Source organism: Lynx rufus, unplaced genomic scaffold (assembly GCF_022079265.1).
Source record: "Lynx rufus isolate CCGP_SWC_20201006 ecotype Redwood Valley unplaced genomic scaffold, mLynRuf1.p SCAF_17, whole genome shotgun sequence".
Taxonomy (NCBI): Eukaryota; Metazoa; Chordata; class Mammalia; order Carnivora; family Felidae; genus Lynx; species Lynx rufus.
This window is the reverse complement of record NW_025814831.1, coordinates 17,046,116-17,069,675: the sequence shown is the minus strand read 5'-3', so window position 1 is coordinate 17,069,675 and position 23,560 is coordinate 17,046,116. Positions and strand designations below refer to the sequence as shown.

The following is a 23,560-nucleotide window of genomic DNA, read 5'->3' as shown; positions in this document are numbered from 1 at the left end:
TAACTTACCTAAAAACAATGGCCCAGCTCTGTAATAAATAAGTCATAATCAATATCCTAGACTCTCACTCTCTGAGTTGGTCCTCCCAGGAAATAGACTCTGAAGCAGAGATTTACATGGAGAAACTATATTGGAAGGCATTTCAGGATCTTCCCTTGGGTGTATTAGGGGAGGGGCAGTAACAGAGCAAGATTGGGCGGAGAGAGAAGTTGGGGCCTCCGCTGATTCCATAAGGAGCTCTGGATCCAACATGGCGCTTCAGAGTTGTCTCGAATTGAGGTAAAAAGCCTGGGCCATCGTATCCTGGTATCAAAAGTCACTGGATAAAGGCTATACCTGGAGAAGGGACATGACCTTGGGCAAGGCAGCACCCTTGAGCCAGAGACAATTCTGGGAGGGACAGAGCTGTGAGCTGTCAATAATTAACACTCCCAACAGTTTGGGTGACAAGCGTCCTCTCCAAAAGGAAGGACACAGGCCGAATACCCGAGCTCCTACAATGCTTGCCAATCAGGTTCAACCTTGTGGCAGGAAGCAAGAAGGACCCAGGCAGCAGCCCTCCAATGAAGGGCCTCTGACTGTCATGATTGTCATTTATGCTTTGTCTCAAAGCACAAAGGTAGTTTCCTTTAACCAAACTCATGCAACACTCCAGAGGAAGAGCTAGGACCAGAATTGAGGTCACCAAATCCTCCTCCAGTTCTCTAAGCAGATGAAAACCCTTCCTAGTCGATTGCACTAGCCTATCAATAAATCCCAGGGAACGCCCATTGATCCAACACCCCTGGGTGTGTTGTAGTTTGCAATTACAGAGAGCCACTTTATCTCCTGTGACCAGTCTTCCACTGTAATTCTTCCCTGGACTCAACATGCTGGAATTAAGAGTGGTGTAAGTAAGAATGCAGATTCACTCATCATGTAACCTAAAGTCTTAAATGTTCTAGAAGATCCAGGGCAAAAATGTGAGACTCGGAAGACTAAGCTTTTTGGGTGGGTTACATCCTACCGATGCTGGAAAGTGGTTACAGCTCTCCTGGCTTAATCTCCTACCCTGTATACCAAAGCCTTTCATCTGCTCTTGAAACAGAGTTTGGGAGCCCATTTTCCTCCTATTTGTCAGGATTACACAGATAGTTTCACATTCTATAACCCACCTCATCTCTTTGGCTGCTTCACACAAGGCAACCCACAGAAACATAACTCAGTTTTCATTTTCCACCTCACATCTGAACCCCCTCCCTGAATTCTACTGTGCTTATCGCTTTGTCGGAAAACTTCAATCTGATTGGCAGACAGAAATTATATTTGTGAGCTCCTCCAAAAAGCATCTCTTCATGTATGAATAATAAACCAACAGGCAAACTTGGCAGTTTTTGTGAAAATGGGAAGTTTGTGAGCCAGTTAATAGGATTTTAATAAACCAGGCCTTGCGTTGAGTGTTGTGCATTTGCTGAGATCTGATTCCATCATTTTGACCCTCAGCTAAAATTTCCTATTCAGAAAACATAGAAGCCCCTTTCCCCAACCCTCGGCAGGCAGCAGAGAATCTGAAACTCTGTCTACTACACCTCTCCCGGATCTCTGATGAATCCCTAATTTAAAGACTAGGAATAAAATTTATTTAAAACTCATCAGTGGCGAGAGAAAACAATGCTCTTCTCTGGAACCATCCCACTCTGATTATTGACCCCACTTTGTGTTTAGTAAGAGGACCTGTGGAAAGAGTCAGAACAATTTGCTTCTTGGTTCAAGTTCAGGCTTTGCCGAGAGAGACAGAAAATCATTACCAGTTGGAAAGAGTTCAGCTATTTATAGAAAATGATTAGAAGCCCTCTACCCTGGTCCCATGGTCAGCTGTCCACAGTCCCCCAAATCACCCTCACAATTTACACTTTTCTCGGCAGAGAGTATTAAACCGTCAGAACAAGCCTTTCACCCTGTCACAGTGGAGGTGAATGCAGAAGCTTCGAGCTCAGTGTGACTGTGGAAAAGACCTTGAGGACTCAGAGGGCATGCAGGAGGGATTCCGCGTTGATGCTTCCTCCCCAGTAGCAGCTTAGCCTTCTCTGGAAAACAGTGCTCACTGTGGAGGCGCCCCACGGAGGCCATTTTGACATTTTCAAAGAGGGCAATGGATTCTGGGAAATTAGTCCTTTCTGCCCTCCCTTGGCACAGGTATACTTCGTCAATTTTCCCAAGTACCATCTTTTAGTAGTGATGCGCATTGCATCCCCACACCTGACCCTTCCTGTTCCCACTTCCACCTACTCTATCCTTGGCAATTCAAATTCTATCCATGCCTAGCTCAAATCTCACCTCTTCCCTCACTCCCAAGACCACCATGATCTTTCCTTCTCTGATTTCCCACCAGAGTTTTCATATATAGCACAGAAGTTGACACTTACATACCCTGGTATGTGTACATTGTTTTCTGAGCCCCTGGCACCCATTGCTGGGGTATCTAATGCTCTGGCATCTTGATGTGACCTAATGTTTGCCTTCGCCTCAGTTGCTCCTGCCTCGCTCTACTGGTTCTCCTCTGCTCTCACTATCTTCTTGTCACTGTCTGCTACGTCATGGAATCTGTTCCCTGCCCTTCCTCTGCATGTGTTTTGGTTTCTGCCATATCCTCTTGTGCTGGCTCCTCTGCATGTTTCATATTCACACTTACAGAGAGAAAACACCTGTTGGGGCCAACTGGTCATTTCCTGTGCTGACCACAGCTCTCATACCAACCCCCATCTAGGCCACACTGCTCTCCTCATTGCACTTGTCCTCATTCCAATTAGCTGTGGCCGAGATGTCAGGGTCATGTGATGCCAAGAATAGTGACCTAGGTGCAAGGAACCACTCAGACAGGGGTGAGAATATGGTAAGCACCGGGCACATCTGGAAGACAACGTCCCCAAAGCCACGTTCACAGCTCCTGCCCCCTCTGCATCACCTCAAGGTACCCAACATGGCATGTGGAAATACATATTTTAAACGCTTTTTTTTTTTAACTTTACACACTCACTTTGTGGTAGACAACTCATGACGTACCTCCATCCCTGGTTAAGTTAACTATCTGCCGGTTTTTTATAAGACAGTTATATCTCAACATTTCTATATTCTATCACTTTCCCCATTCGTTTCTGAAACTAAAGTCCTTGCTTCATTCAAATTTTAACTCAAGTTGAATGTCTTCAGGATAGCTTTCTTGGTTAAATATTTTGGCCGGTCAAGAAGACAAAAGTATATTTGGTGAAGGCAGAATGTTTTCTGAGTGCTTGCATAACTTCTGGAGTGCCCAGTGAAGTGACTGCCACATAGGAGGGGCCAAAATGGTTGTCTAATCGCAAGAAATTCCATAACAACATTATGGAATCGTAGCTTAGGAAGCAGCCGTAGAAGCTGTATGGTTCAATCTTTAATTCGGCATCATGCTTGAAAAATGGCCATTCAGGCCCAAAAAGGACAATCCCAATTATGGAAAGATCAACTCTCAGCAGAAAGGCATTCTGTACATTGAGCCAAAATCCATCTTCCTATAAATCCACTCATTTGTCTTAATTCTAAGCAAGATTCAACACAGAGAAAGCCTAATTTTATTTTCCACATAAAAGTCTGTTAAATATTTAAAGGTGGCAATTGAGCATTTCCCAAGTGCTTTTGCCAGGCTAAATATGCAATATTAGCTGACTCAGAGATTGTTTTTTATTTCGTTTTCTTCTATATAAGGTATCATTGATTACAATAGGAATAGTGATAGGAAACCCTCAATCAGCCATTCATTCCTCATGTGACAGAGTTTTAAAATTTTCATTATTCATAGACCCTCCTCTGGATGCACCTTGCAATATTCTTTCTTCTTTTTTAATACAAATAGTATTTTACTTGGGGGGGCGGTTATTACAGGTGCATTAAATTTACATGGAGATGTCAATCAAATTCACATCTTCACATTATTGAACCTTTCTTTTTTATTTTTTTTTATTTTTTAACTTGTTTTATTTATTATTTTTTTTTAACTTACATCCAAATTTGTTAGCATATAGTGCAACAATGATTTCAAGAGTAGATTCCTTAGTGCCCCTTACCCATTTAGTCCATCCCCCCTCCCACAACCCCTCCAGTAACCCTCAGTTTGTTCTCCATATTTATGAGTCTCTTCTGTTTTGTCCCCCTCCCTGTTTTTATATTATTTTTGTTTCCCTTCCCTTACGTTCATCTGTTTTGTCTCTTAAAGTCCTCATATGAGTGAAGTCATAGGATGTTTGTCTTTCTCTGACTAATTTCACTTAGCATAATACCCTCCAGTTCCATCCACGTAGTTGCAAATGGCAAGATTTCATTCTTTTTGATTGCCGAGTGATACTCCGTTGTATATATATATACCACATTTTCTTTATGCATTCATCCACCGATGGACATTTGGGATCCTTCCATACTTTGGCTATTGTTGATAGTGTTGCTATCAACACACGGGGGTGCACGTGTCCCTTCAAAACAGCACACCTGTATCCCATGGATAAATGCCTAGTAGTGCACTTGCTGGGTCATGGGGTAGTTTTATTTTTTAGGTTTTTGAGGAACCTCCATACTGTTTTCCAGAGTGGCTGCACCAGCTTGCAATATTCTTTCTTAACTTGCCCATATTTGGTCCCCGTATTAAATAGGACTATATAATAAGTCTATGATCTGGTGATTCCAACAAAATAATGACTGCAGTTCATGTTTGGTTGTCATCTGCATTGCCTGATCTCCTCACTCACTGCCGTGACTGGGTCGTGCTGTAACTGCCATGTTCACTGCTGTACTCCCTGTTTCTAGGCCCTTCATATTTCTCATAGCAACCGGCAGGTTGACTGGTGCTTAATAGCTGTTAAGCAAATATACACGCTTTGCTGAATGACTCACAGCCAATTCTGACCCTTAGCCCTTTGTCACAGGATATTCTTGCAAGCCTAGGACAGTCCATCCCCTCCTATTGCTTCTAACTAACTTAAACCATGTTACATTCCATCCGATTAGATTGATTCAGATGCCAATCTCTGAAAATACTTTTGAGGGGCGCCTGGGTGGCTCAGTTGGTTGAGCGTCCAACTCTTTATTTCCACTCAGGTCGTGATCTCACGGTCGTGAGACCGAGCCCCCGTGTCGGGCTCCATGCTGAGTGTGGAGCCTGCTTGGGATTCTCTGCCTCCCTCTCTCTCTGCCCCTCCCCTGCTCATGCTCTCTATCTCTCTCAAAATGAACAAATAAGCATTTAAAAAGGTTTCAAAGAAAATGTCTTTGAATCGTGCATTAGTCACCAAAGTTTTACCTCTTCCTTCTAATGTTGCATCAGTCACATATTTGATAATAATGCTTGATGTGTCCTCCCAGAAGCCATGAATTAAATATTAAACAGAACAGAGCCAACAGCAAAGTTCTCTGGCGTGTTGCTGGAATCCACTCTTCAGCCTGCCATAATCCATTAATCTAACTCTCCGGATAAAGTTGCCGAACTGACCCACATCTATCAGTTTACCATCTAGCCTATGTTTCTTCTTTTCCACAAAAGAACATGAAATAATTTGTCAAGGGCTTTCCTGCAGCCAAGGTATTATGGGATATATCAGCGGTATGCTCCCCCTCGATTTCCTTTAGAGCAAGAATTTCTCTATGGAGATGTAGAAATTGCTTCATGGAGAAGGCCTTTCCTATCTCCATCAAGCTAAGATAATTCATATCTGCATGGAACCTCATATATTACAGGGTATGTTTATGAGACCCGCATTACTAGTGTTCAAATGCCTGCCAAATATAAAGGACTCTGCCCAGTGACAAATGTACAGTATCTTGTGCGATGAGTTTCATCACCACCCCATTCGTAGGGTATTTTTATATCCATGAGAGAACTGAGAAGACCGAGGCTTGGAAATGCTACGTAATTTCCCCAAGTTCCAATACGCAGTAATATCTGTTCCCATGTGACTTAGTTATCACCAGGGCTGGACACTTAATTTGTGGAGTCCAGTGAAAAATAAAAATGGATGATCCCCTATGAGGGACTGACAGAATTCTATGTTCAAATCCTAATCCCCAAGGTGATGGTATTAGGAGGTGAGGCTTTGGGAGGTGATTAGTCTCTGCCCTCATTAATGGGATTCGCGTCCTTGTAAAAGAGACCCCAGAGGGCTCTCCTGTCCCTTCCATCATGTGAAGGCACAGCAAGGCGATGGCCGTCCATGAACCAGGAAGCAGGTCCTCACCAGATATCAAGTTTCCTAGCCTCCAAAACTGTGGGACATACTATTATGTTGTTTATAAGCTGCTCAGTCTATGGTTATAGAATAGGGCCTGTTATAGCAGCCCAAATCGTCTAAGACACCCGTTGTTCAAAAAAGTAGGAAGAAAGGTGTGTTGTTAAATGCACTAAGATATAAGACTTTTTCCTTTCTCCCACAATCTCTCAGTGTGTCATGATTTTTTTTACTTGCTATCTAATGTCATTGTCAGTACCAGAAGATGGAAATTTTAAATTATTAGCATGCATTTTACTGTTCACCTTTATATTATGCAATACCAGTAGTAAATGTAAACGTAAGTGTATTTAACTGGCATGTGACATCACAGAAATTACACAATATGTATTCAGTAACTCGTAGATGTATATGTATTTCATTCTTACCAGAATGGTGGAAATTCTGCACAAAACTAACTTTTAAGTGTTTTTACTTCACTTCTAGATACTGCACATTCTACCAACACCCATCTACCTTTGGCTTATTGGTAACTAAGGAAGGACTCGAAGGAAAATGAGTCGCCCTATCTTTCCTTTTCCTTCTGTTTCCTTCTATGATTTTCAAAGGCAACAATTGGTCAGTACAGGGAAGGAATACGAGTAAGAAAGGACAGGAGATGGTTCTTAGGTCCTTAGTGTTTCTTGGAAAGCCATTCCTTTTTTTCTGTGTTCAAGCAGATTTCTGGTTCAGACAGAGTGCATGGGCTACTAGTGCCCCACGCTCTAAATCGCTGATATAACACGATTAACTTGTACTCACTTTGAGTCTTGCTGAACTCCCACACGTGCTGGGTCTGCTGGACTTCTGTGTGCATGGGTCATCACAAACGCTGTGTGCAAGTGGCCGGTAAGAAACAGCAGACAGACACCTATCGCCTCTGCTCGCACACATGCTCCATTGTCCCATTAGACTTCATCTAAGAAACACAAGTTCAAATATAAAATCATTAAGAACTTCAAGGCAGCAACAGCACAGCATTAAGTCAAGTGCTGGGCTCCTCTGATCACGAGGTCCTTCGTTCACCCACGAAGCCAACCCTGGTGTCACCACCAATCACTAGACCCCTGATTGCCTCTGAGATCTCCCCTCCTGCTTCGTTCCCTTGCTCGCCACCCTCCAGACTCTTGGGGTATTTTTCTCCCTGAAAAACATGTCAAGCAATTTCATGCCTCTATTTTGTGGTACTTTGCTGTCCCTCTGTCTGGAAGCCTCCACCACGTTCACATGTTCCACTCCTTATTATTCAGACATCAGCTCCAACGTCAAGTCTCAGGCTTGCCCTGAGTGCCCTATTCAATGCTCCCCGTCACTCTGTCATAGTATTTTATCTTCTTCATGCCACATATAATCATCTGAATGCATCTCATGTATGCATTTACTTGTTCACTGCCTGTCTCTTCCAAGAGAATGTAGGCTCTCGGAGAGCCAGGCTATTGTCTGATCCAGTCACTGCTGGGTGCAGCTCCTAAAACCTTACCTGGCACAGGGTAGTTGCTCAATACATATTCAAGGAATGCATGCCCAAATCAGTGAATCTGTGTGCCTATGCCAGACCACACCTCATGGTCCCTTCTCAATAAATATTAATTAAATTATAAATGTGCATAAGATGGCCCATTTAGTAGAACGCAAGGTCCTTGGAAGGAGAGAATTATGCAAAAAGAATTAACGATTACAAAGGAGGTAAGATAAATTACTTCAAAACAGATATATGGAAATGGCTGCATGTTCCCCTCCCCGCCGGCTCATTTTTCTTTTCCCTTTCTTGCAGTAAAACCATAATATTGAGCTGGTAACAGCCCAGCTGTTGCCATAACAACAGAGTCTGCGGACACAAACTTTCAGCCGAGATGAAACCACATGATGGAGAAAGAATTGTTTGGCCAAGGCCCTATCGGAAATAATTACAAAGATGACAGAGGAAAGAATTAGCCAAGTAAATTGGTTTTGAACAACTGCATCTTCTTAGGCAGATAAGAAAATAGAAGATAAAGCTGAATCGCACCTAAGAATATATATCTGTGATGGAAAGTCACACAAAGTCAAAAAAAAATTTTTCCCCATTTTGTAAGGAAATAAAGTTAAATATAAGCTGATCTGGAAGAAATAGCACCCTTCAGACACTTTGGCCACTTCTAATTCAAGTTGAAACTGAACTGGCCCGGCTTTGCCTCCATTTCAATATGTTTTTACGCAATTGCAGGGTTCTTGACAGAATTGTGGGTTAAATCAAATATCTAAAAACCAAATAGGAATTCAAGTGCACTGACTGTTTTGGGTTTTAAAGGAACTTTGGCGGGCGGGGGGGGGGTACCCTTCTTCAAAGCAAATAGTTCCTCTGTGATAGGACCAGAAGTTCTCTCATATATAGACCTTGTAAGTTTTTACATGATAAATATTCTTAAAGCTAAATTCTTTCAGTGAACGAACCAAAAATATTTAAGCTGATTATTTCCAAATGGAATCATTTTTGGGAGGGCCTCAGTTTGTCCACATGAAATGGGAAATGACCGTTTGCCAGTCACCAACCTCATTATTTGAACATCTTGTTCTCTAAGTTGTCTGAATTCATTTCTTGAAAAGCATACACAAATTAAATCCCTCGATGATTGCCAAATGAGCTGTTTGTTTTCTCTTACACATTCCTCCTCTGCATTTTCTCATTGTCACCGTCAACATAGACTTCACCTTTGTGACTCTTGGGACACGTAGGGTTTTTGATTTCTATTTAGTGATTCTGTTCCTTTACTTCAGCCTGTGCAATCAAGCAACAACAACAAAATCTTATTTAAAGTAAGGTGAAGTCTTCTCTAGGCATCATTTCAGGGTTTTTGGAGAAAGGAGATTATAGAAATTCAATAAATACATAACCGCCTAAACCATCTGTGTTAATAAATTAAAGCCTCTTTGGACAAAGACTTCAATTTAAAAAGGAGCAATTCTCACATGAGTGTGTGCAAACAGTGACTTGTTTGTTCTTTTAGTTGCTTCTAGGAGGGGTGTTGCTTAGCTCAGCAGTAGAACAATTATAAATTTCTGCTCTGTTATTTATATTGTGCTAAGTTGATTTGCCTAATTCTTCAAAGACAATGCAGGGTGATTCCCATTTTCGTGGAAAATTCAGCATTTATTTGTGTATGTGTCTCATTTTTCTGAGATGCAGTTTTGTGTCAGTCATCCTGTAAGGTACACCATGAAATCCAACTTAGTTCCAATCCCATACAGCTATTTATTTGTTTTTAGCAGTGTGCTTAGCACCAAGGATGAAAGAAAAAGAGTTACAGAGCAACGGCCTTCCGGGAGCTCATGGTCTAATTGGGAAAAAGAGTGAGGCCCAGGAAATAATCCAACAGTGGGGGTGAGGTATGAAGATGGTGGAACAGTCTGTCACTCAGAAACATGAACTTCAGAAATGGTGGAGCTGAGTGTGGTGGGGAGACACAGGAGGTGGAAAGGCCCAAATTGGATCTTAAAGAAGGAGACAAATGTGGCCCGGTGGAGAGGAATGGAGAAAGTATCCTGGATTAGGAGACCTGTAAAAGGAAAGACCCAATTCTCTTCACTCCCCGCCATCTCAGGATAGTGCAGAAGATCCTGCAGACACCCAGTCACTAGTAAGTGCTCATCGCCTCCCTAGCCTGGTCTGGTCTGGTCTGGTCTGGTCCAGTCTATCCTTCTGATATCCCACCTCCTGCCTGGCTCCCCTCCCCCAGCTCATCTTCTACCCTGCCTGGGAATGACCGTAAAGCAAAAGTATGTCCACATCATTTCCATGTCCACAACTCATCAGTGGCTCCAACATCCAAAAAGCATTGAACAACACCAGAAGATTGGTTTATAACACACAGCAGCCTGTTTTCCTCCCCACCTCCCCCCGCCGCTTCTCTTCCCCCTTATGCCACACGGCAGAGCACAGGAGATACTCATCAGCCCTCTCTTCCCCAGTTCCCAAAAGGTTTCTCAGGCATTCCGTCGGTTCTGGGACACTGTCTCTTCCTCTCCTCTGCCTGCAGTTACAAGTTACTTCTAGGAGTACATCTCTGGCCTCGCCAGTGTCATTGCAGATCAACTTCCAGACCTTTCCAGACTGCCTCTCCACCCATTATCCCGATTTGCACAAACAAAGCCGCCAAGAGGACCCAAAATTTCCCTCGGGCAGGGCAGGAGACAGGCTAGGAAAACACTTGAAATTGTTCCTGTGGAATACATTATCTCATTAAATCTTCCTGGGAACCTTTGGATGTAGACTCCGTTATTCCAGAAAAGGACATATCGTCTGCTCAACTTTAAAGCTCAGGGTCCCCTCCGTGACAATGCCCTGTCTCCTTTCGTGCCTTGCACAACACAGGTGTCCAATAATCCTTCAAGAAAAAAAAAAAAAAAAAAAAAGCAAACCGGAGGCTCGGCGGCTCTGAGACTATCGGGGCAACGCGTGCACTCAACAGTTAAGTGGGTTTTTCTGCACAACCGTGAGGCTGTCAGACAAGCCAGGAGGAAGCCCAGGAGTACTGCCTTCACAGCTTCCTCAGACAATTTAAACAGCTTTAGAAACTTTTCACTTAAGGAAATTAGAGGCTTAATACCGGCAACGCTGAATGTTTTTCAGGAGCTTGTCTCCCCAGAATCCGTAGCAGCTGTGTGCAAATTAATCAGTGATTTGCAGGCTACACGGAGCCGAGATTGGAGAAACAGCTGGGCATATTTATGAAAGTTTGTCAGGGATGTACCAGCGTGTTCAGAGCTACCTTCTCCACTAAGTGTCATTTCGCTGGCAAAGAAAAGGAGAAAGCGAGACAGATCCCGCCGGTGTCTAGAGGATTAATGAAAGCCTGGCAGAAATCTGAAGCTGAATATCTCTTCTCGTTCTAATTGAGGCGGAGATTTATGGGAAAGGGTCTGGGGAGCCGAACTGCATCAGGCACAGCGCTGATGGGTGACTTATCTGATAACTATGGTGGCATTCAATTTTCGGTGAGTGTGGCCAGCTGCTCTGCACAAGAGCCGCGACATCCGGCCAGGGTCGGATTTGAAGTCCCCGGGGCCCGCCAGTTTCTTCTCTGTGCGTCCTTCCCCTGGTGGCTCCTGCCATCCCCTCTCTCTCCTTCAGCCTCTACCCAAATTTCAAGAGCAAATAAAAGAAAACATGCCAGAGAATCCACAGCGGGCCTAAGTGAGTCTCATGTGTCACGACTCCTTTTTTTTTTACCTTTATATACATATGGAGAAAGCACAGATGATGGAAAAAAAAAATCAAAGCACACAGACTGAGAGAAGGAAACCAACTCTTCTGGGAAAACTCATTGACAAGCAAGAGAACCTACTTTTGGAGACCCAAGGTCTTGTTTCCAGCGCATTCGCTCACTTGATCTCACCTATTTGTGTGTCTTTGTCATGAACAAATGTCCCAAACAGGGCATGGGACATATTTACACACCTAAATTGCTTATCACTTATCTGAAATTCAAACTTAACTGTACATCCTGTATTTTTATGTTTCAAGTCTGGCAACCCTACCTGTAAAGGAAAAGACTGGAAAATATTTGGCAATCGTACCACAGCGGACAGCCCCTCTGGGGCCCTGCCCACAACCTCGTTCTTCCACACGGTTCCGTGTATGCCCTTCCCCAGCCTTCCCAACTGGAATCTGTCCGAGCACCAGAGCTAGGTCTGAGCATGTGGCCCTCTGGTTCCCAACTTCCTGTCAGAGACATATGCAGATGTAGGTTTCACATTAGTATTCTATAAAACTTTACCAGATTCGTTGGGGGATGACTTATGTCAAGGTGGGTTTAAATGTGTTGTTCACTTATTACTTTTTGAATCATACTCAAGTGTGGTATTTTTAATGCATTCCTATATCAGCTAGGAATGCATTGAGTTGCAATTAACAGACAGCTGGGCACATCACTGCCTGAACAAAACTGAGATCTTCTTTACGGGAAACGAGGTCGAAATAAATACTGAGTGGGTCACCAAGAGAGTCTGCCATAATTCTTTAAATATACTTCTCTCTTTATCCTATCGAGGATCTTTCAGTCTTACAGTTGGTCCCCTTATAATCCAGGATTTCCCCAGAACTTAAATATTGTAAATACAGTAAAACCTTGGATTGCAAGTAACTTGTTCTGTGAGTGTTCCACTAGATGAGCAAACGTTGCTAATAAAGTTTAACTTGATAAACGAGCGATGTCCTGCAATGTTAGTATGTGACGCCAGACATCACATGATCACAACTGAGCCGATGGTTCTTACCTCTGTCTCTGTCTGTCTCTCTCTCTCTCTGCAGGATTGTGGGTGTTGTGGGTGATCATCTCGCATGCTCGGATGCTCGGTCTCAGGCCACAGTGTTTGGTAGAAAACTGATTTTTCAGAACATTGGAAGGTGCCCACAACGGGCACTAGTGTATTTTTTTGTCACTTCAAAGCACTTACGGACAGTCCTCTGCTTTTCCATTCAAGAGTAAGCTTAGGAATGCCTAGATTCATTCTAGGTCAGGCTCCTTGCAGATATAGACGCTTCCCTCTGCTGCCTTATTGCCAGTTACATTAAATACAATATATAACAAGAGTTTATTAATACTTTACTGTAGTCAACATCCATGCGAGCGTATACAATGGCCGCCATGCAGAAAAAGATTCCACTGAGCCAATAGATAGCAGTGATTCCATTAGTGATAGTGAAAGTCATCCTACACAATAACCCTCCTCTCTCTTGTCTCCCTCACACCAGCCACGAAGGTTTTCAAAAGTAAGTGCAGGTTAATTTGTTTATTTTTCTTTATATTTTGTATTTGCTTCATTAAACTGTATTATATTACAGTATTGTAATCATTTTTAGATGAATATTTTTGGGTTATGGAACAAATCATCTGAGTTTCCAATATTTCTTCTGGGAAGTTCGCTTTGATACAAGTCCTTTGGATTACAAGTATGTTTCCAGAAAGAATTATGCTCACAAACCAAGGTTTTACTGTAATGACAACTCAAGGAGGACATTTTATTATATTGTGGGCGATGCCCAGTGCCTAGCACAGTGGATAACTTACAAGTGATGAAGAAGAATTTTTTTTAAGATTCTATGTTTCTAAGTAATTTCTTACTTAAGAACCAACATGGGGCTGGAACCCACAACCCGGAGGTCAAGAGTCATATGCTCCACTGACTGAGCCAGCCAGGTGCCCTTTGAAGAAATATTTATTGCTGACTGAGAAGAGGAATGAAAAATGTGACTCAGATAAATAGCAAAAGAGGAGTTTTAGTATTATGACCTCCACTGCTACCCCCAGTTTTTTACTGGTATTTTTTTTTACCTTAAAAAGGCTTCATTTGGTTTTATTTATACAGAAGTACTATGTTACTTCTAATTCTAATAATAGTGTACGATTATATTACTAAAGTAAATGTAGTAACACAAAAAACATGCTTGTTTTACCACATCGGGGTACAATGTGCAAAAGTCTCCCCTTAACCGCCTCCAGCCTGTTCCTTCCCCACAGAGAAATGTGTCTCCTGCGTGGGCAACACCACCAGTCTGTGCACATCCTTCCCATCATGTTTCTACACACTGACAATCATCTGTGAACACAGATACACACATTTTTCCTATGGTTTGTTTTGATCGTATACAAATTCGCATTAATGCGAATCACACCAAGAATATTGCTCTGTGGTGTTTTTCTTTGTTATGTTTTACGTAACAGTAAGTGCTGCAGTTCTTTCCAGCGCCTAGAGGTCTTCCTTATTTTATTTTAGACATTCCTAGTAGGAGTTCCTAGACGTTCCTAAGTCACATATATCTAGCACTTTAGGGCTTATAAAGTCCTTTCACATACATTACTTCATCTGACCTTCACTATCTGGATCATTATCTGTATATTTCACAGATAAAGAATCTAAAGGTCAGAGAGGTTTTCTAAGTCAGATGTAAAACCCAGCTACTCCCATCTTGTCCAGCTACTCCCATCTCATTTAGCTACTCCCATCCCATGCCCCATTCCAACAGTACGTCTTTGCCTCCAAACACATACTAAATTTGACTTACGACCACTTGACACAGGCTCATCATTAAAACATTATTGTTTGGGCAAGATTCTACAATCTTTAATACCCATGACTCGCAAAACATATACCTCCCGATCTAAGTTAATAGAAAGAGAGAGAAGAGAAAAGAAAGGGTCGTGGGAAGAAGTAAAGGGAAAAGGCGTCTGGCAGCAGGCTTCGGGGGATTGAAAACCAGAAGGGGCTATTTCTGCTGGATTTTTCACATATAAAACTGTAAAATGGAGTTCTAAGCAAACGTGCACAGGTTTCAACAAAGTGAGGGTGCAGTCCTTGGAGTCAGCAGGGAAAATGCAATCCGTGAATCTGATCTGTGGTCTGTGGTCCAAGGACACACACTTCCCAGGAGGGAGGAAAGCTGTCCCATCTTTTCTGCCTCCACGCCCTAACATAGGGCTTTATATCAATGTAGAGCCAGACCCCAGGTAAAAGCTGGCTACGGGCTCATCCTGCGGAATTGGGCTTCTTCAAACACTCTAAGAGGCACTGTCATGTGTGCTTCAAAACATCATAAAAACAACTTGGAATGCCTCCTCCAAGGGACATAAGATGAAATCAATACATTCTGATTTTCTCCTCCGTTAAACTCTCAATGACTGAAACAGTAGTGTAGCTGGGGAGAGTTTAGTAGCTCAACTACCACATGCTAAATTCTTCTTCTTCAGGATGATGGGGCCTTATTTAGGTGCCTATTGGTAGAGCTTGAGGGCTTTAATGGGCTCAAAAAATGCACTAATAATCGGCAAAAATAAATAGAGCACTCCTGTACAAATGGAGATAATTATTTGTGGGACCATCTGGCATAATAGCTAGCCTCGTCGCATGGTGACTAAATGCTACAACACTATTAAAGTTAATAAACAAGAGATTGTTAAGTGAAATGGTGCCATGAAATTGGCGAGCGAGGATTTCGGGGGCACTATGAATATCTCTCAGCCAAAAGACAGGCCACGTTATAGGTAAGATGGAGAGGAAACTCTCAGGGACTCTGCCATCCTTGAGCTCGCTCTCTACTCCACACATCCAGTCCACTAGCAAATTCCATGTGCCGATTGACAAAATTCATCCAGGAACCATCCACTTCTCTCCACGCCCATAGCCATGACCCAGTCATCGAAGCCATCATCTAAGTCATCTAAATGCCAGCCATCTAAGTCATCTACCTCCATCATCTAAGACCAGAATCCCCGAAAGTCGCAGGCTGGTCTCCCTCCTTCTGCTCACTTTCAATGTACTCTTTACCGAGGCATCTTATAAAAACATAAAGTGTGTCACTCACTGGCTTAACACCCTCCAATGCCTGCCCTTCTATAGTTGTCTCCTAGGGCTGCAGAAACAAAGTACCACAGACTGGATGGCTTAAAATGACAGAAACTTATTGTGTCTCCACTCCAGAGGCTAGAAGTCTGAAGTCAGGTGTTGGCAGGGCCCCGCTCCCCCTGAAGCTTGTAGGGGAATCCTTCCTTCCCTCTTCTAGCTTCTGGAAGTTCGCTGGCAATTTTTGGCGTGCCTCAGCATGTAGCTGCATCTCTGCCACACTCTGTCTTCACGTGCGGTTCTCACTGGGTCTTCAGTCATCCTCCATCTACATACACCTGTCTGTGTGTCCAAATGTCCCCGTTTTATAATCACACAAGTCACCTTGGCTTAGGGCCTACCCTAATGTCCTCTTTTTAACTCCATGACTCTATCTCCAAATAAGGTCACGTTCTCAGGTACTAGAGGCTTAGGATTTCAACATACCTTTTCTTTTGTTTCCTATTGAGGTGAAGGTGACACGACTCAACTAGTAACACCCACCTAGAGAAAACTCCAAGTTTGTCAACTTGGCTAACCAGTGTCCCGAGGATCTGACACCTGCCACCTCTCTGACATCACCTTACTACATCCTGGCCCCACCGGCCTCTTTGATGTCCATCAAACCCGTAGAGCTCTTTGTAGAGCTTTGCACATGTGGACCCCTCTACCTGGAAGACACTCATTCCTCCTGGGTCTGGACATGGATGGGCCCTTCTTACTATATAAGAAGGTGGTCTGTCATTTATCAATGCTCAGCAGAGGCATATCCAGATTGTGTGCAGCTTAGACAACTCAGAGGAACCCCTTTGAGGAGAAAAATACACAACTGCATATTAACATGGGTCTCAGGCCTCAGAAGGGGCTGACGTCACACCTTGATTCAAAGAAATGCCCACTTACACTCCAAAGTTACCCTGTCGTATCTCCTCCTTATCACACCTATACCTTATCACTAGCACTTATAATGATCTGAAATTATCATTAAAACATACTTTTCTATACATTGCCTCCCCACACCATATTGGAATTTCCGAAAAAGAGAAGGTCTACTGATTTTTACTAGTAGAGATTAAGTCAGCATAGGGCATTGCCTAGAGCTGGCACTCGGTGACCATTTCCTGAATTCAGAACTGGATGAACGAGCGGATGATGATAATATCAATAACATCAATGACTCGTAGTTATAGGGTGCTTACTTTGTTCCAAGGGCACGCTATCATTATCTCTCACCTTATAGGTGCTCCTGGTTAGTTTCCAGTAAATGGCAAAGCCAGGGATTTGGAGCCAGCACTCTGGATTTAGACTTCATGCTCCTGATTCCTATCCTACACTGTCAGAAATAACAGAAGTTTGTTTGACTGACTCGGTGTTCATCACTATGCCTTGGAGATTCCCATTTCACAGGGATAAGGATGTGATAGGGAAGAATGGAGTGGTTTGCCCTTCACACCATGTACATGAGAAAGAGAGGGCTCATGCCAGGTCTTTTGTCCATTCCCACAGAACAATGGAAGCCTTCCATGGAACCCAATTGCACCCCCTTTCCAGACTTTTTCTTGTTAAAACTTCAATATATGGTGAATTAGGAAAAATATCAGTCATCAATGATATTTGATTTATATGCTTCTTTTTCCCAGTGAGCTTGTGTACACACACATAAAAGTGATAATAGCTGGTATGACTTATTCTTCAGGAGTGTTCGCCCCTATTGACCCACTGAATTCCATTCACATCCCTTCTTATCCATTGAGTTTGGGAAGAAGGAAAATATTCAGTTATTAAATTAAAAAAAAGGCTTTTGCATTCTTCACAGCTTAAAATAAACTCTTCTTGACTTCTCACTGATAAGTCTGACAGCCTCTGTCTATTTAGGCTCTTGCTATCATAAATAAGGCAAGAGGAAAAGTCTACAGAGGTCTCCAGCTTCTTCTGAAGGATAGCAGCAGCAATCAACTTTATCGGAAATGAGTAGATGAGATAAGAGGACAAAGTTTATGGAGGAAAAAGGAAAATCCATATATACATATATGTGTGTGTGTGCGCGTATGTATGTATATATGTATGTATATATGTGTGTGTGTGTATATATATATATATATATATATATATATATACACATTTTTTAAGCAAAACTCCCTTGAATAAAGAAATGTCCCTATGGAGTCCTTCTTTGAAATAAACCAGCAGAAAACTATCCTGTCTAGTATCCCTTTCCTTGCTTGTTTAGCTCTGCTCTGTTTTGTAACCTTTCTTTAATCCATGATAACAAGCTAAGATCTCAGATGACTGGAATGAAATACTCTCTCCCACCACCACTGGGGCCAAGAGATGCGTTTTATTCTCAGCATAACCACACTCTCAAAAGTAATAGCATAAAGATGAAGTGAAAAGCATGAGACTCAGTTCATCTCAGCTTTATATTTCCTGATGATGATGGTGAGAAGGAAACCCCAATGGCCATTACAAATATCCTGCTTTTATTTAACTGCATGGGTAGAGGAAGGGGAGAGACAACTTAGGTCCTTCTCTTTTACTTCAGTTAGATTTCTCTCCCTTACTTGAGAGTCTTGTTATCATCAACCAACTTATAGACATATTTACATATTTACCACACTCACACCCTGAATTTAGAGAATCATGAGAGAAGGTGGAGAAAAGGAGAAACTTGTTTTATCTGTACAAATTGTTGTAGCAAGTTCCTAGTGACAAAAGTTTTCCTTCATGTAGCAGATTATTTTTCATTGTTGGAACACAACAGTGCTTAAGGACATAGTATTGACTCGTTTATTTCAGGCTTGAGCTTTCATGAGCTTGTGGGAACTACAACTGAGACCTGTAGACTGCCCACATTCAACAATTTGTCCTTGTCTGGCCCAGAATCTACATAGGTTATAACCAAGTGTCCAGTCTTGGTTTGGAATACATTGAACCTGGAAGGACACACGCAAGGAACCTTAGTTACTGGTGTTACAATGAATTTGATAGAAAGCTTTCTGTTCTGAGACCAGGGCTCAGACACTCCAGAGAGATTCCATAGTAGGGTCATTTGTACTGTGCCTCGTGTCACTTGGAAGGACTGTGTCATCTCAACAAGTTTTGACGGAGATGCTGAACATGATGTCTGTCTTCGGATGGAAGCAGTGCCCTCGCTCCATCATCAATACAACTTTCCAGCACAGTTGTTTCCCATAAATTTGCAATTGTGGGGTCTTTCTGCCCATGCTTGAATAGGGTCCCAAGACTGTTCAACAAGCCCCTGGAGCCACCAGGCCAAGAGAGCTGTCCTCAGATACTTCATCTGTCTTATACTAAGTCACGTTACTACCTGTTAAGCACCAAAGCAACAAAAAATGGTGCTTTGGTTAAACGGCATTTTTATTTTAAGCTGTCCAGATTTACAAGTTGTTGGAAGCATTCTCTCTTCTGAGGAGTAGGTTATTCAAAAACCAAGGCTTTTTACTTGCCCTTATACTTCCAAACCCTAAGAAGCAAGACTTTAATGAATGCGTGTTCCTTCCCTCATTCAAAAAATAAAAATGAAAATTCCTTGAACTCCTACGATTTCCTAGGAGACAGTGATGACCAAAACAGATTTAAAAAAAAATCCTCCTCTCTTGGAATTTAGGAACCAATCTCAATGTCAACCAAAGACTTATATAAACCAATCATTCCAGTAGGTCATAAGAATCATAAAATAAGACACATAAGACATAAATGAAAAGTAGATAAATGTGTAAACTCTTACTTTCCAAGGGCTGGCCAGCCTGTTCATGGTGTGAATTGAGATCTCAAACACATGGACAATCCTCTTGCTAAATTAAACGCATGTGCACCACTCTTGCTCCAAAACCCTCCCAAACACAAACAGCACTCCGAGAATGCATTGATGTGATTCCCTGTGAGAACATGTATCAAATTCCCTATCAAATTATTTTTTCCATTAAATCCATATCATGAAAAGGCTTCCACCAGTATAACTTTGTGTGTTTTTTTGCCAAACAGCTCCAAATGGAATATACGTTGGGGCATTTAATATGAAAAGGGCAATTTCAAATAGCTGTGCACATGTTGAAAGTTTAAAAAGTTGTTTGTTAACTACTTTAGTTATAATTCATTTAAAAATCCCATTATGTTTGGCTACACAAGAGTGACTTTAATACACTTAAAGATGCAGTACTCCTTAGCGGTGACATATTTATAGTCTGAACATTAAAAGGTTTATAAAATAAGGCTATATTTTCTCAGTGTCAAACATCCCTCATTGAAGACAATTATTCAGTCTGCCTATTTGTAATTAGGTATGAAATAATTTATGATTATGAAGATAAGTGAGCAAAAATTTTTAGAATAACTGCATATTGTATTTTATTACTAAAAGATTTCCATAATCTTTCCAGGGTTTGGGGAGTCATAAATTGCCCAGATCTGATTTCCAAAGGGTTTCTCTTGGAATTAATAAACATATGGATCTAATCTAAGAATGTGTGTCAAAAATAATAAAGGGAATGGCTTTACACAAAGCTGAAAATGAGATGGATTGACATGAGCTGACTTTGGTTTGGGCAACTGGGGCAAGCTGCCTATGGTCAACCCACAAAGATGGAGTCTGGCAGTTCTGAGGGAGAAAGAACCCCCCACTGGGGTCAAAAATGCAGCCTAGGTTCAAATAACACAGGCTGTAAAAGTTTTCTTTGCCACACTTCCTTCTCCCTGACAGGGACCAAGAACACTTTCAACCTGTCATTCCCACGCGGTACCTATGGCTTCCCAGGCTATGCAGTCGGTTAAAAGGAATGGACAGAGCAAAGTCAGTCTTTCTTCTTACTGCCTCTGCCAACAGAACGACCAAGCATACAGGGCATCAGCCTATTTCTCGCCTCCTTTCTCTTCGGTTCAAAATGAGTAGTGAGACTATGGGGCTGTTCTTGGTTTCATTCGAGCTTCATTCTGTCCAGCATATGTCTCTGGGTAACTTCTCAGTGTATGTCCATCTCTTCTCCTAAAATCTGAGCAGAATCCAAGAGTCTCTTATGGTTTGCCTCCCTCCCTCTCTGTAAATCCCCCCCCCTTCTCCTCCCTCATAGGAGACTCTTGGATACTGAGAACAAACTGAGGGTTGATGGGGTGGGGGTGGGAGAGAGGGGAAAGTGGGTGATGGGCATTGAGGAGGGCACTTGTTGCGATGAGCGCTGGGTGTTGTATGGAAACCAATTTGACAATAAATTATATTAAAAAAATAAACAGAAGCAACAACAAAAGAGGTATTGGAGTGAGGAAAGGCTGGCGTGAGTTGGAGATTGCAGTTGGAAGGTTAGTGTAACATTCCAGATAGAAATAGCCAGGACCCAACAAGCACCTAACCCAGGGTGACAATGGAGTGGACAATGGAGTGGTAGAAAAATAATAATAATAATAAATACAATAAATAAATAAATAAAGTCTGAGCAGAGATTGTCCAACTTTTACTACTAAGTTTAAATTTACTGTCACTACTTTGTAGTTTCTCAAGCTCCCAAAATGTTCTGCGTAAAACACATGGTGTTTTCAAAGTTGAAGGGAATCTAAGAAAATTCGGTAGGCTGATTTGTGTGATGCCCCCAGAAATTCTTACAATTTCCAATAATAAGCCAAAAGACGAGGACTGGAACACAAAGTTAACCATAATACAATCCCACTGCCCTATCGCCATGGCATCCTAGAGAGTCTCTGTGGAGCCCAAATGGAAAAATTGCTAAGCCGATTACGCCTGAGTGAATCTGAACTTGCCTCTGAAGAAATCACTTCTGCCAATTAACATTCAGTAGGTACTCACAGAGCATTTGGCCTGAGGCCACGGATGGAGATTTCACCAAACGTGAAGTTGCCCTTACTAAATAGCAAACCTACTCAGTTGCTAGGGCAAAGATGCTCAGCTCCACTCCCTTCTTGCACAACTGTTCCCTGACACTCTCAATTCTGGAAGGTCACCCTGGAATTGACTTTCTGATTAAAACACAACTGACCCTACACCCCAAAATGCTTGAAATTAGGCTACCAGAACTAAAAGGATGTATTCCGAAATGCTGTACAGCTTCGATTTTTTCTTTGGGAAGACTGTATAGACCATGCCATCAACCTGATGCACTAACCAAACCTAAGTGGGGGTCATAAGACAGAGTAGGTGACTCCACGCTAGATCTCGCAGGTGACCTGTACTATCTGGTAGAAGGCAAAAGCGTTCTTGGCCTGAACAACTCCAAGATACTATTTGGTATTATCTTAACTCATTCTTTCATTGATTTCCCTTCCACCACACAATGCACAAAAAAAAAAAAAAAAAAAAAAAAAAAAAAAAAAAAAAAAAAAAAACGTCCGGTATCATGATGTAGAACCGACCTATAAAAACAAGCCTTCAGGGCCTCCATGCCCTGGTTCTCCCAAATAGAGGCGCATGTACGTGCCAGGCACACAATCACGGCTATTGAATGAATGAAGTGTCAGTGTCAGCGTCTGTCCATTTCTTTGCTCAAAGTGTTTCCTGTTGAAGGATACGGTGCAAAAGCAAGACATGAGAGACTTGGGGGAAACAGATGAATCCTGAGATCGAAGAAATTTAACATATCATCTAGTCCAACTCACCTGGCTACACAGTAAATCCATTTACAACCACATTCATCAGGGCTTGCTTGAACATTTCCAAAGAAGGAACATTTAATTCTTCAAAGAGGAGACCATCCCTTTGTTAGAGAGCTTTGATTATTTTAAAGATCCTTTTTCATATGGAGCCTGAACATCAGTAATCCCTAACCATGGCTCTTATTATGACCCCTTAAAACAGACTATGTCAACTCCTTCCCACAGACCTTCAAATATTTAAAGACAGCTATTAAGTCTTCCCCCAAATGTCCCTTTCTTCAAGGAAGATCATCCCATTTCCTTCAACCACTGATTCAATAATTCAGTATGATTTCCATTTCCTTCATTACCCTGGTCTCTATCCAGATAGTTAATGATGGTCTCAAAATGCAGCACCCAAAACTGAAATCCATACTCCACACATATTTCTATAGTACCATGGCAATTGGCAGGGATTTCTCCATGCAGGGTTAATGTTATGAAACACCTTTTAAATTAGCCAAAGCAGGGGTCCACGTTTTCTGCTTGCTCTATGTTTCTTATTTAATTTACAGTGTGGGCCACCAGCCATTAGGTAGGTGTGGGGAATGTGATTGTTGCCAATAATTGACCATTGCCTGGTTCAGGAGATACATAAAACTCTAATGGAGCCGTTATTCTTAAACCCACAGGATATATAACAAGAACAATAAAGTGATACATTTGCAATATCTGCTTTCTTTTGTAAAAAAAAAAAAAGATGCATAATGAAAATATCCACCTTCATTTTATCTCACATGATGACATACAAAGTAACTACCTTAAAATGAGATTCCTGTGTTAAGTATTAAGAGAAGAACATAGCCTTGCATCCACGAACACTCCCAGGGCATGCTAACTGCTAAAACATCTCGTTAATACATCAGTGTCTAGAGCTAGATGACTTTGGGCATTGTAATATCAGCTTCCATAGCAACCTATTGTCCTTGCACACTTATTTCTTGAATTGTATGTCCGTGCATAGAGCTATGTCAGACCTAGAAAAATAAGTGTTCAATCACCAAGCAGCTTCGGTAATGACAATGCACAAGGCCCTCAAAGTTGAAGTGGTTTGGCCCTATATCCAGAGTAACCTTCCTAAAAGACTTTTGTTTACAGACATAGGAGTATGAGTGGCTTAGCAGGGGCAATATGAACCCCTAACTGTTATTAAACTCCTGGGTTAACTGTAGCCTAAGAAGGAATCAGGATATGCTGATACAGAGTGGAAGGGCTTAGGACTGAGGATTATCAAGGCCAGGAAGTAACAAGAAAAGCCATGACAATGGTTACAGTTGTAG

General features: G+C 42.1%; 1 protein-coding gene across 8 annotated transcripts in view; it reads right to left on the bottom strand.

The window, feature by feature from the left end:
• Positions 1 to 23,560, bottom strand: part of LOC124512592 (uncharacterized) — a 189,737-nt gene that overhangs the window by 121,255 nt on the left and 44,922 nt on the right. For 7 of the 8 annotated variants that reach the window (XR_006962160.1, XR_006962162.1, XR_006962157.1 and 4 more), the window contains one exon: positions 7,029 to 7,185. The gene's annotated coding sequence lies outside the window, so the exon portion shown is untranslated. Of the gene's footprint in view, positions 1 to 7,028; positions 7,186 to 22,001; positions 22,063 to 23,560 lie in introns of those variants that run through there. The other variant, XR_006962163.1, reaches the window with a different exon arrangement.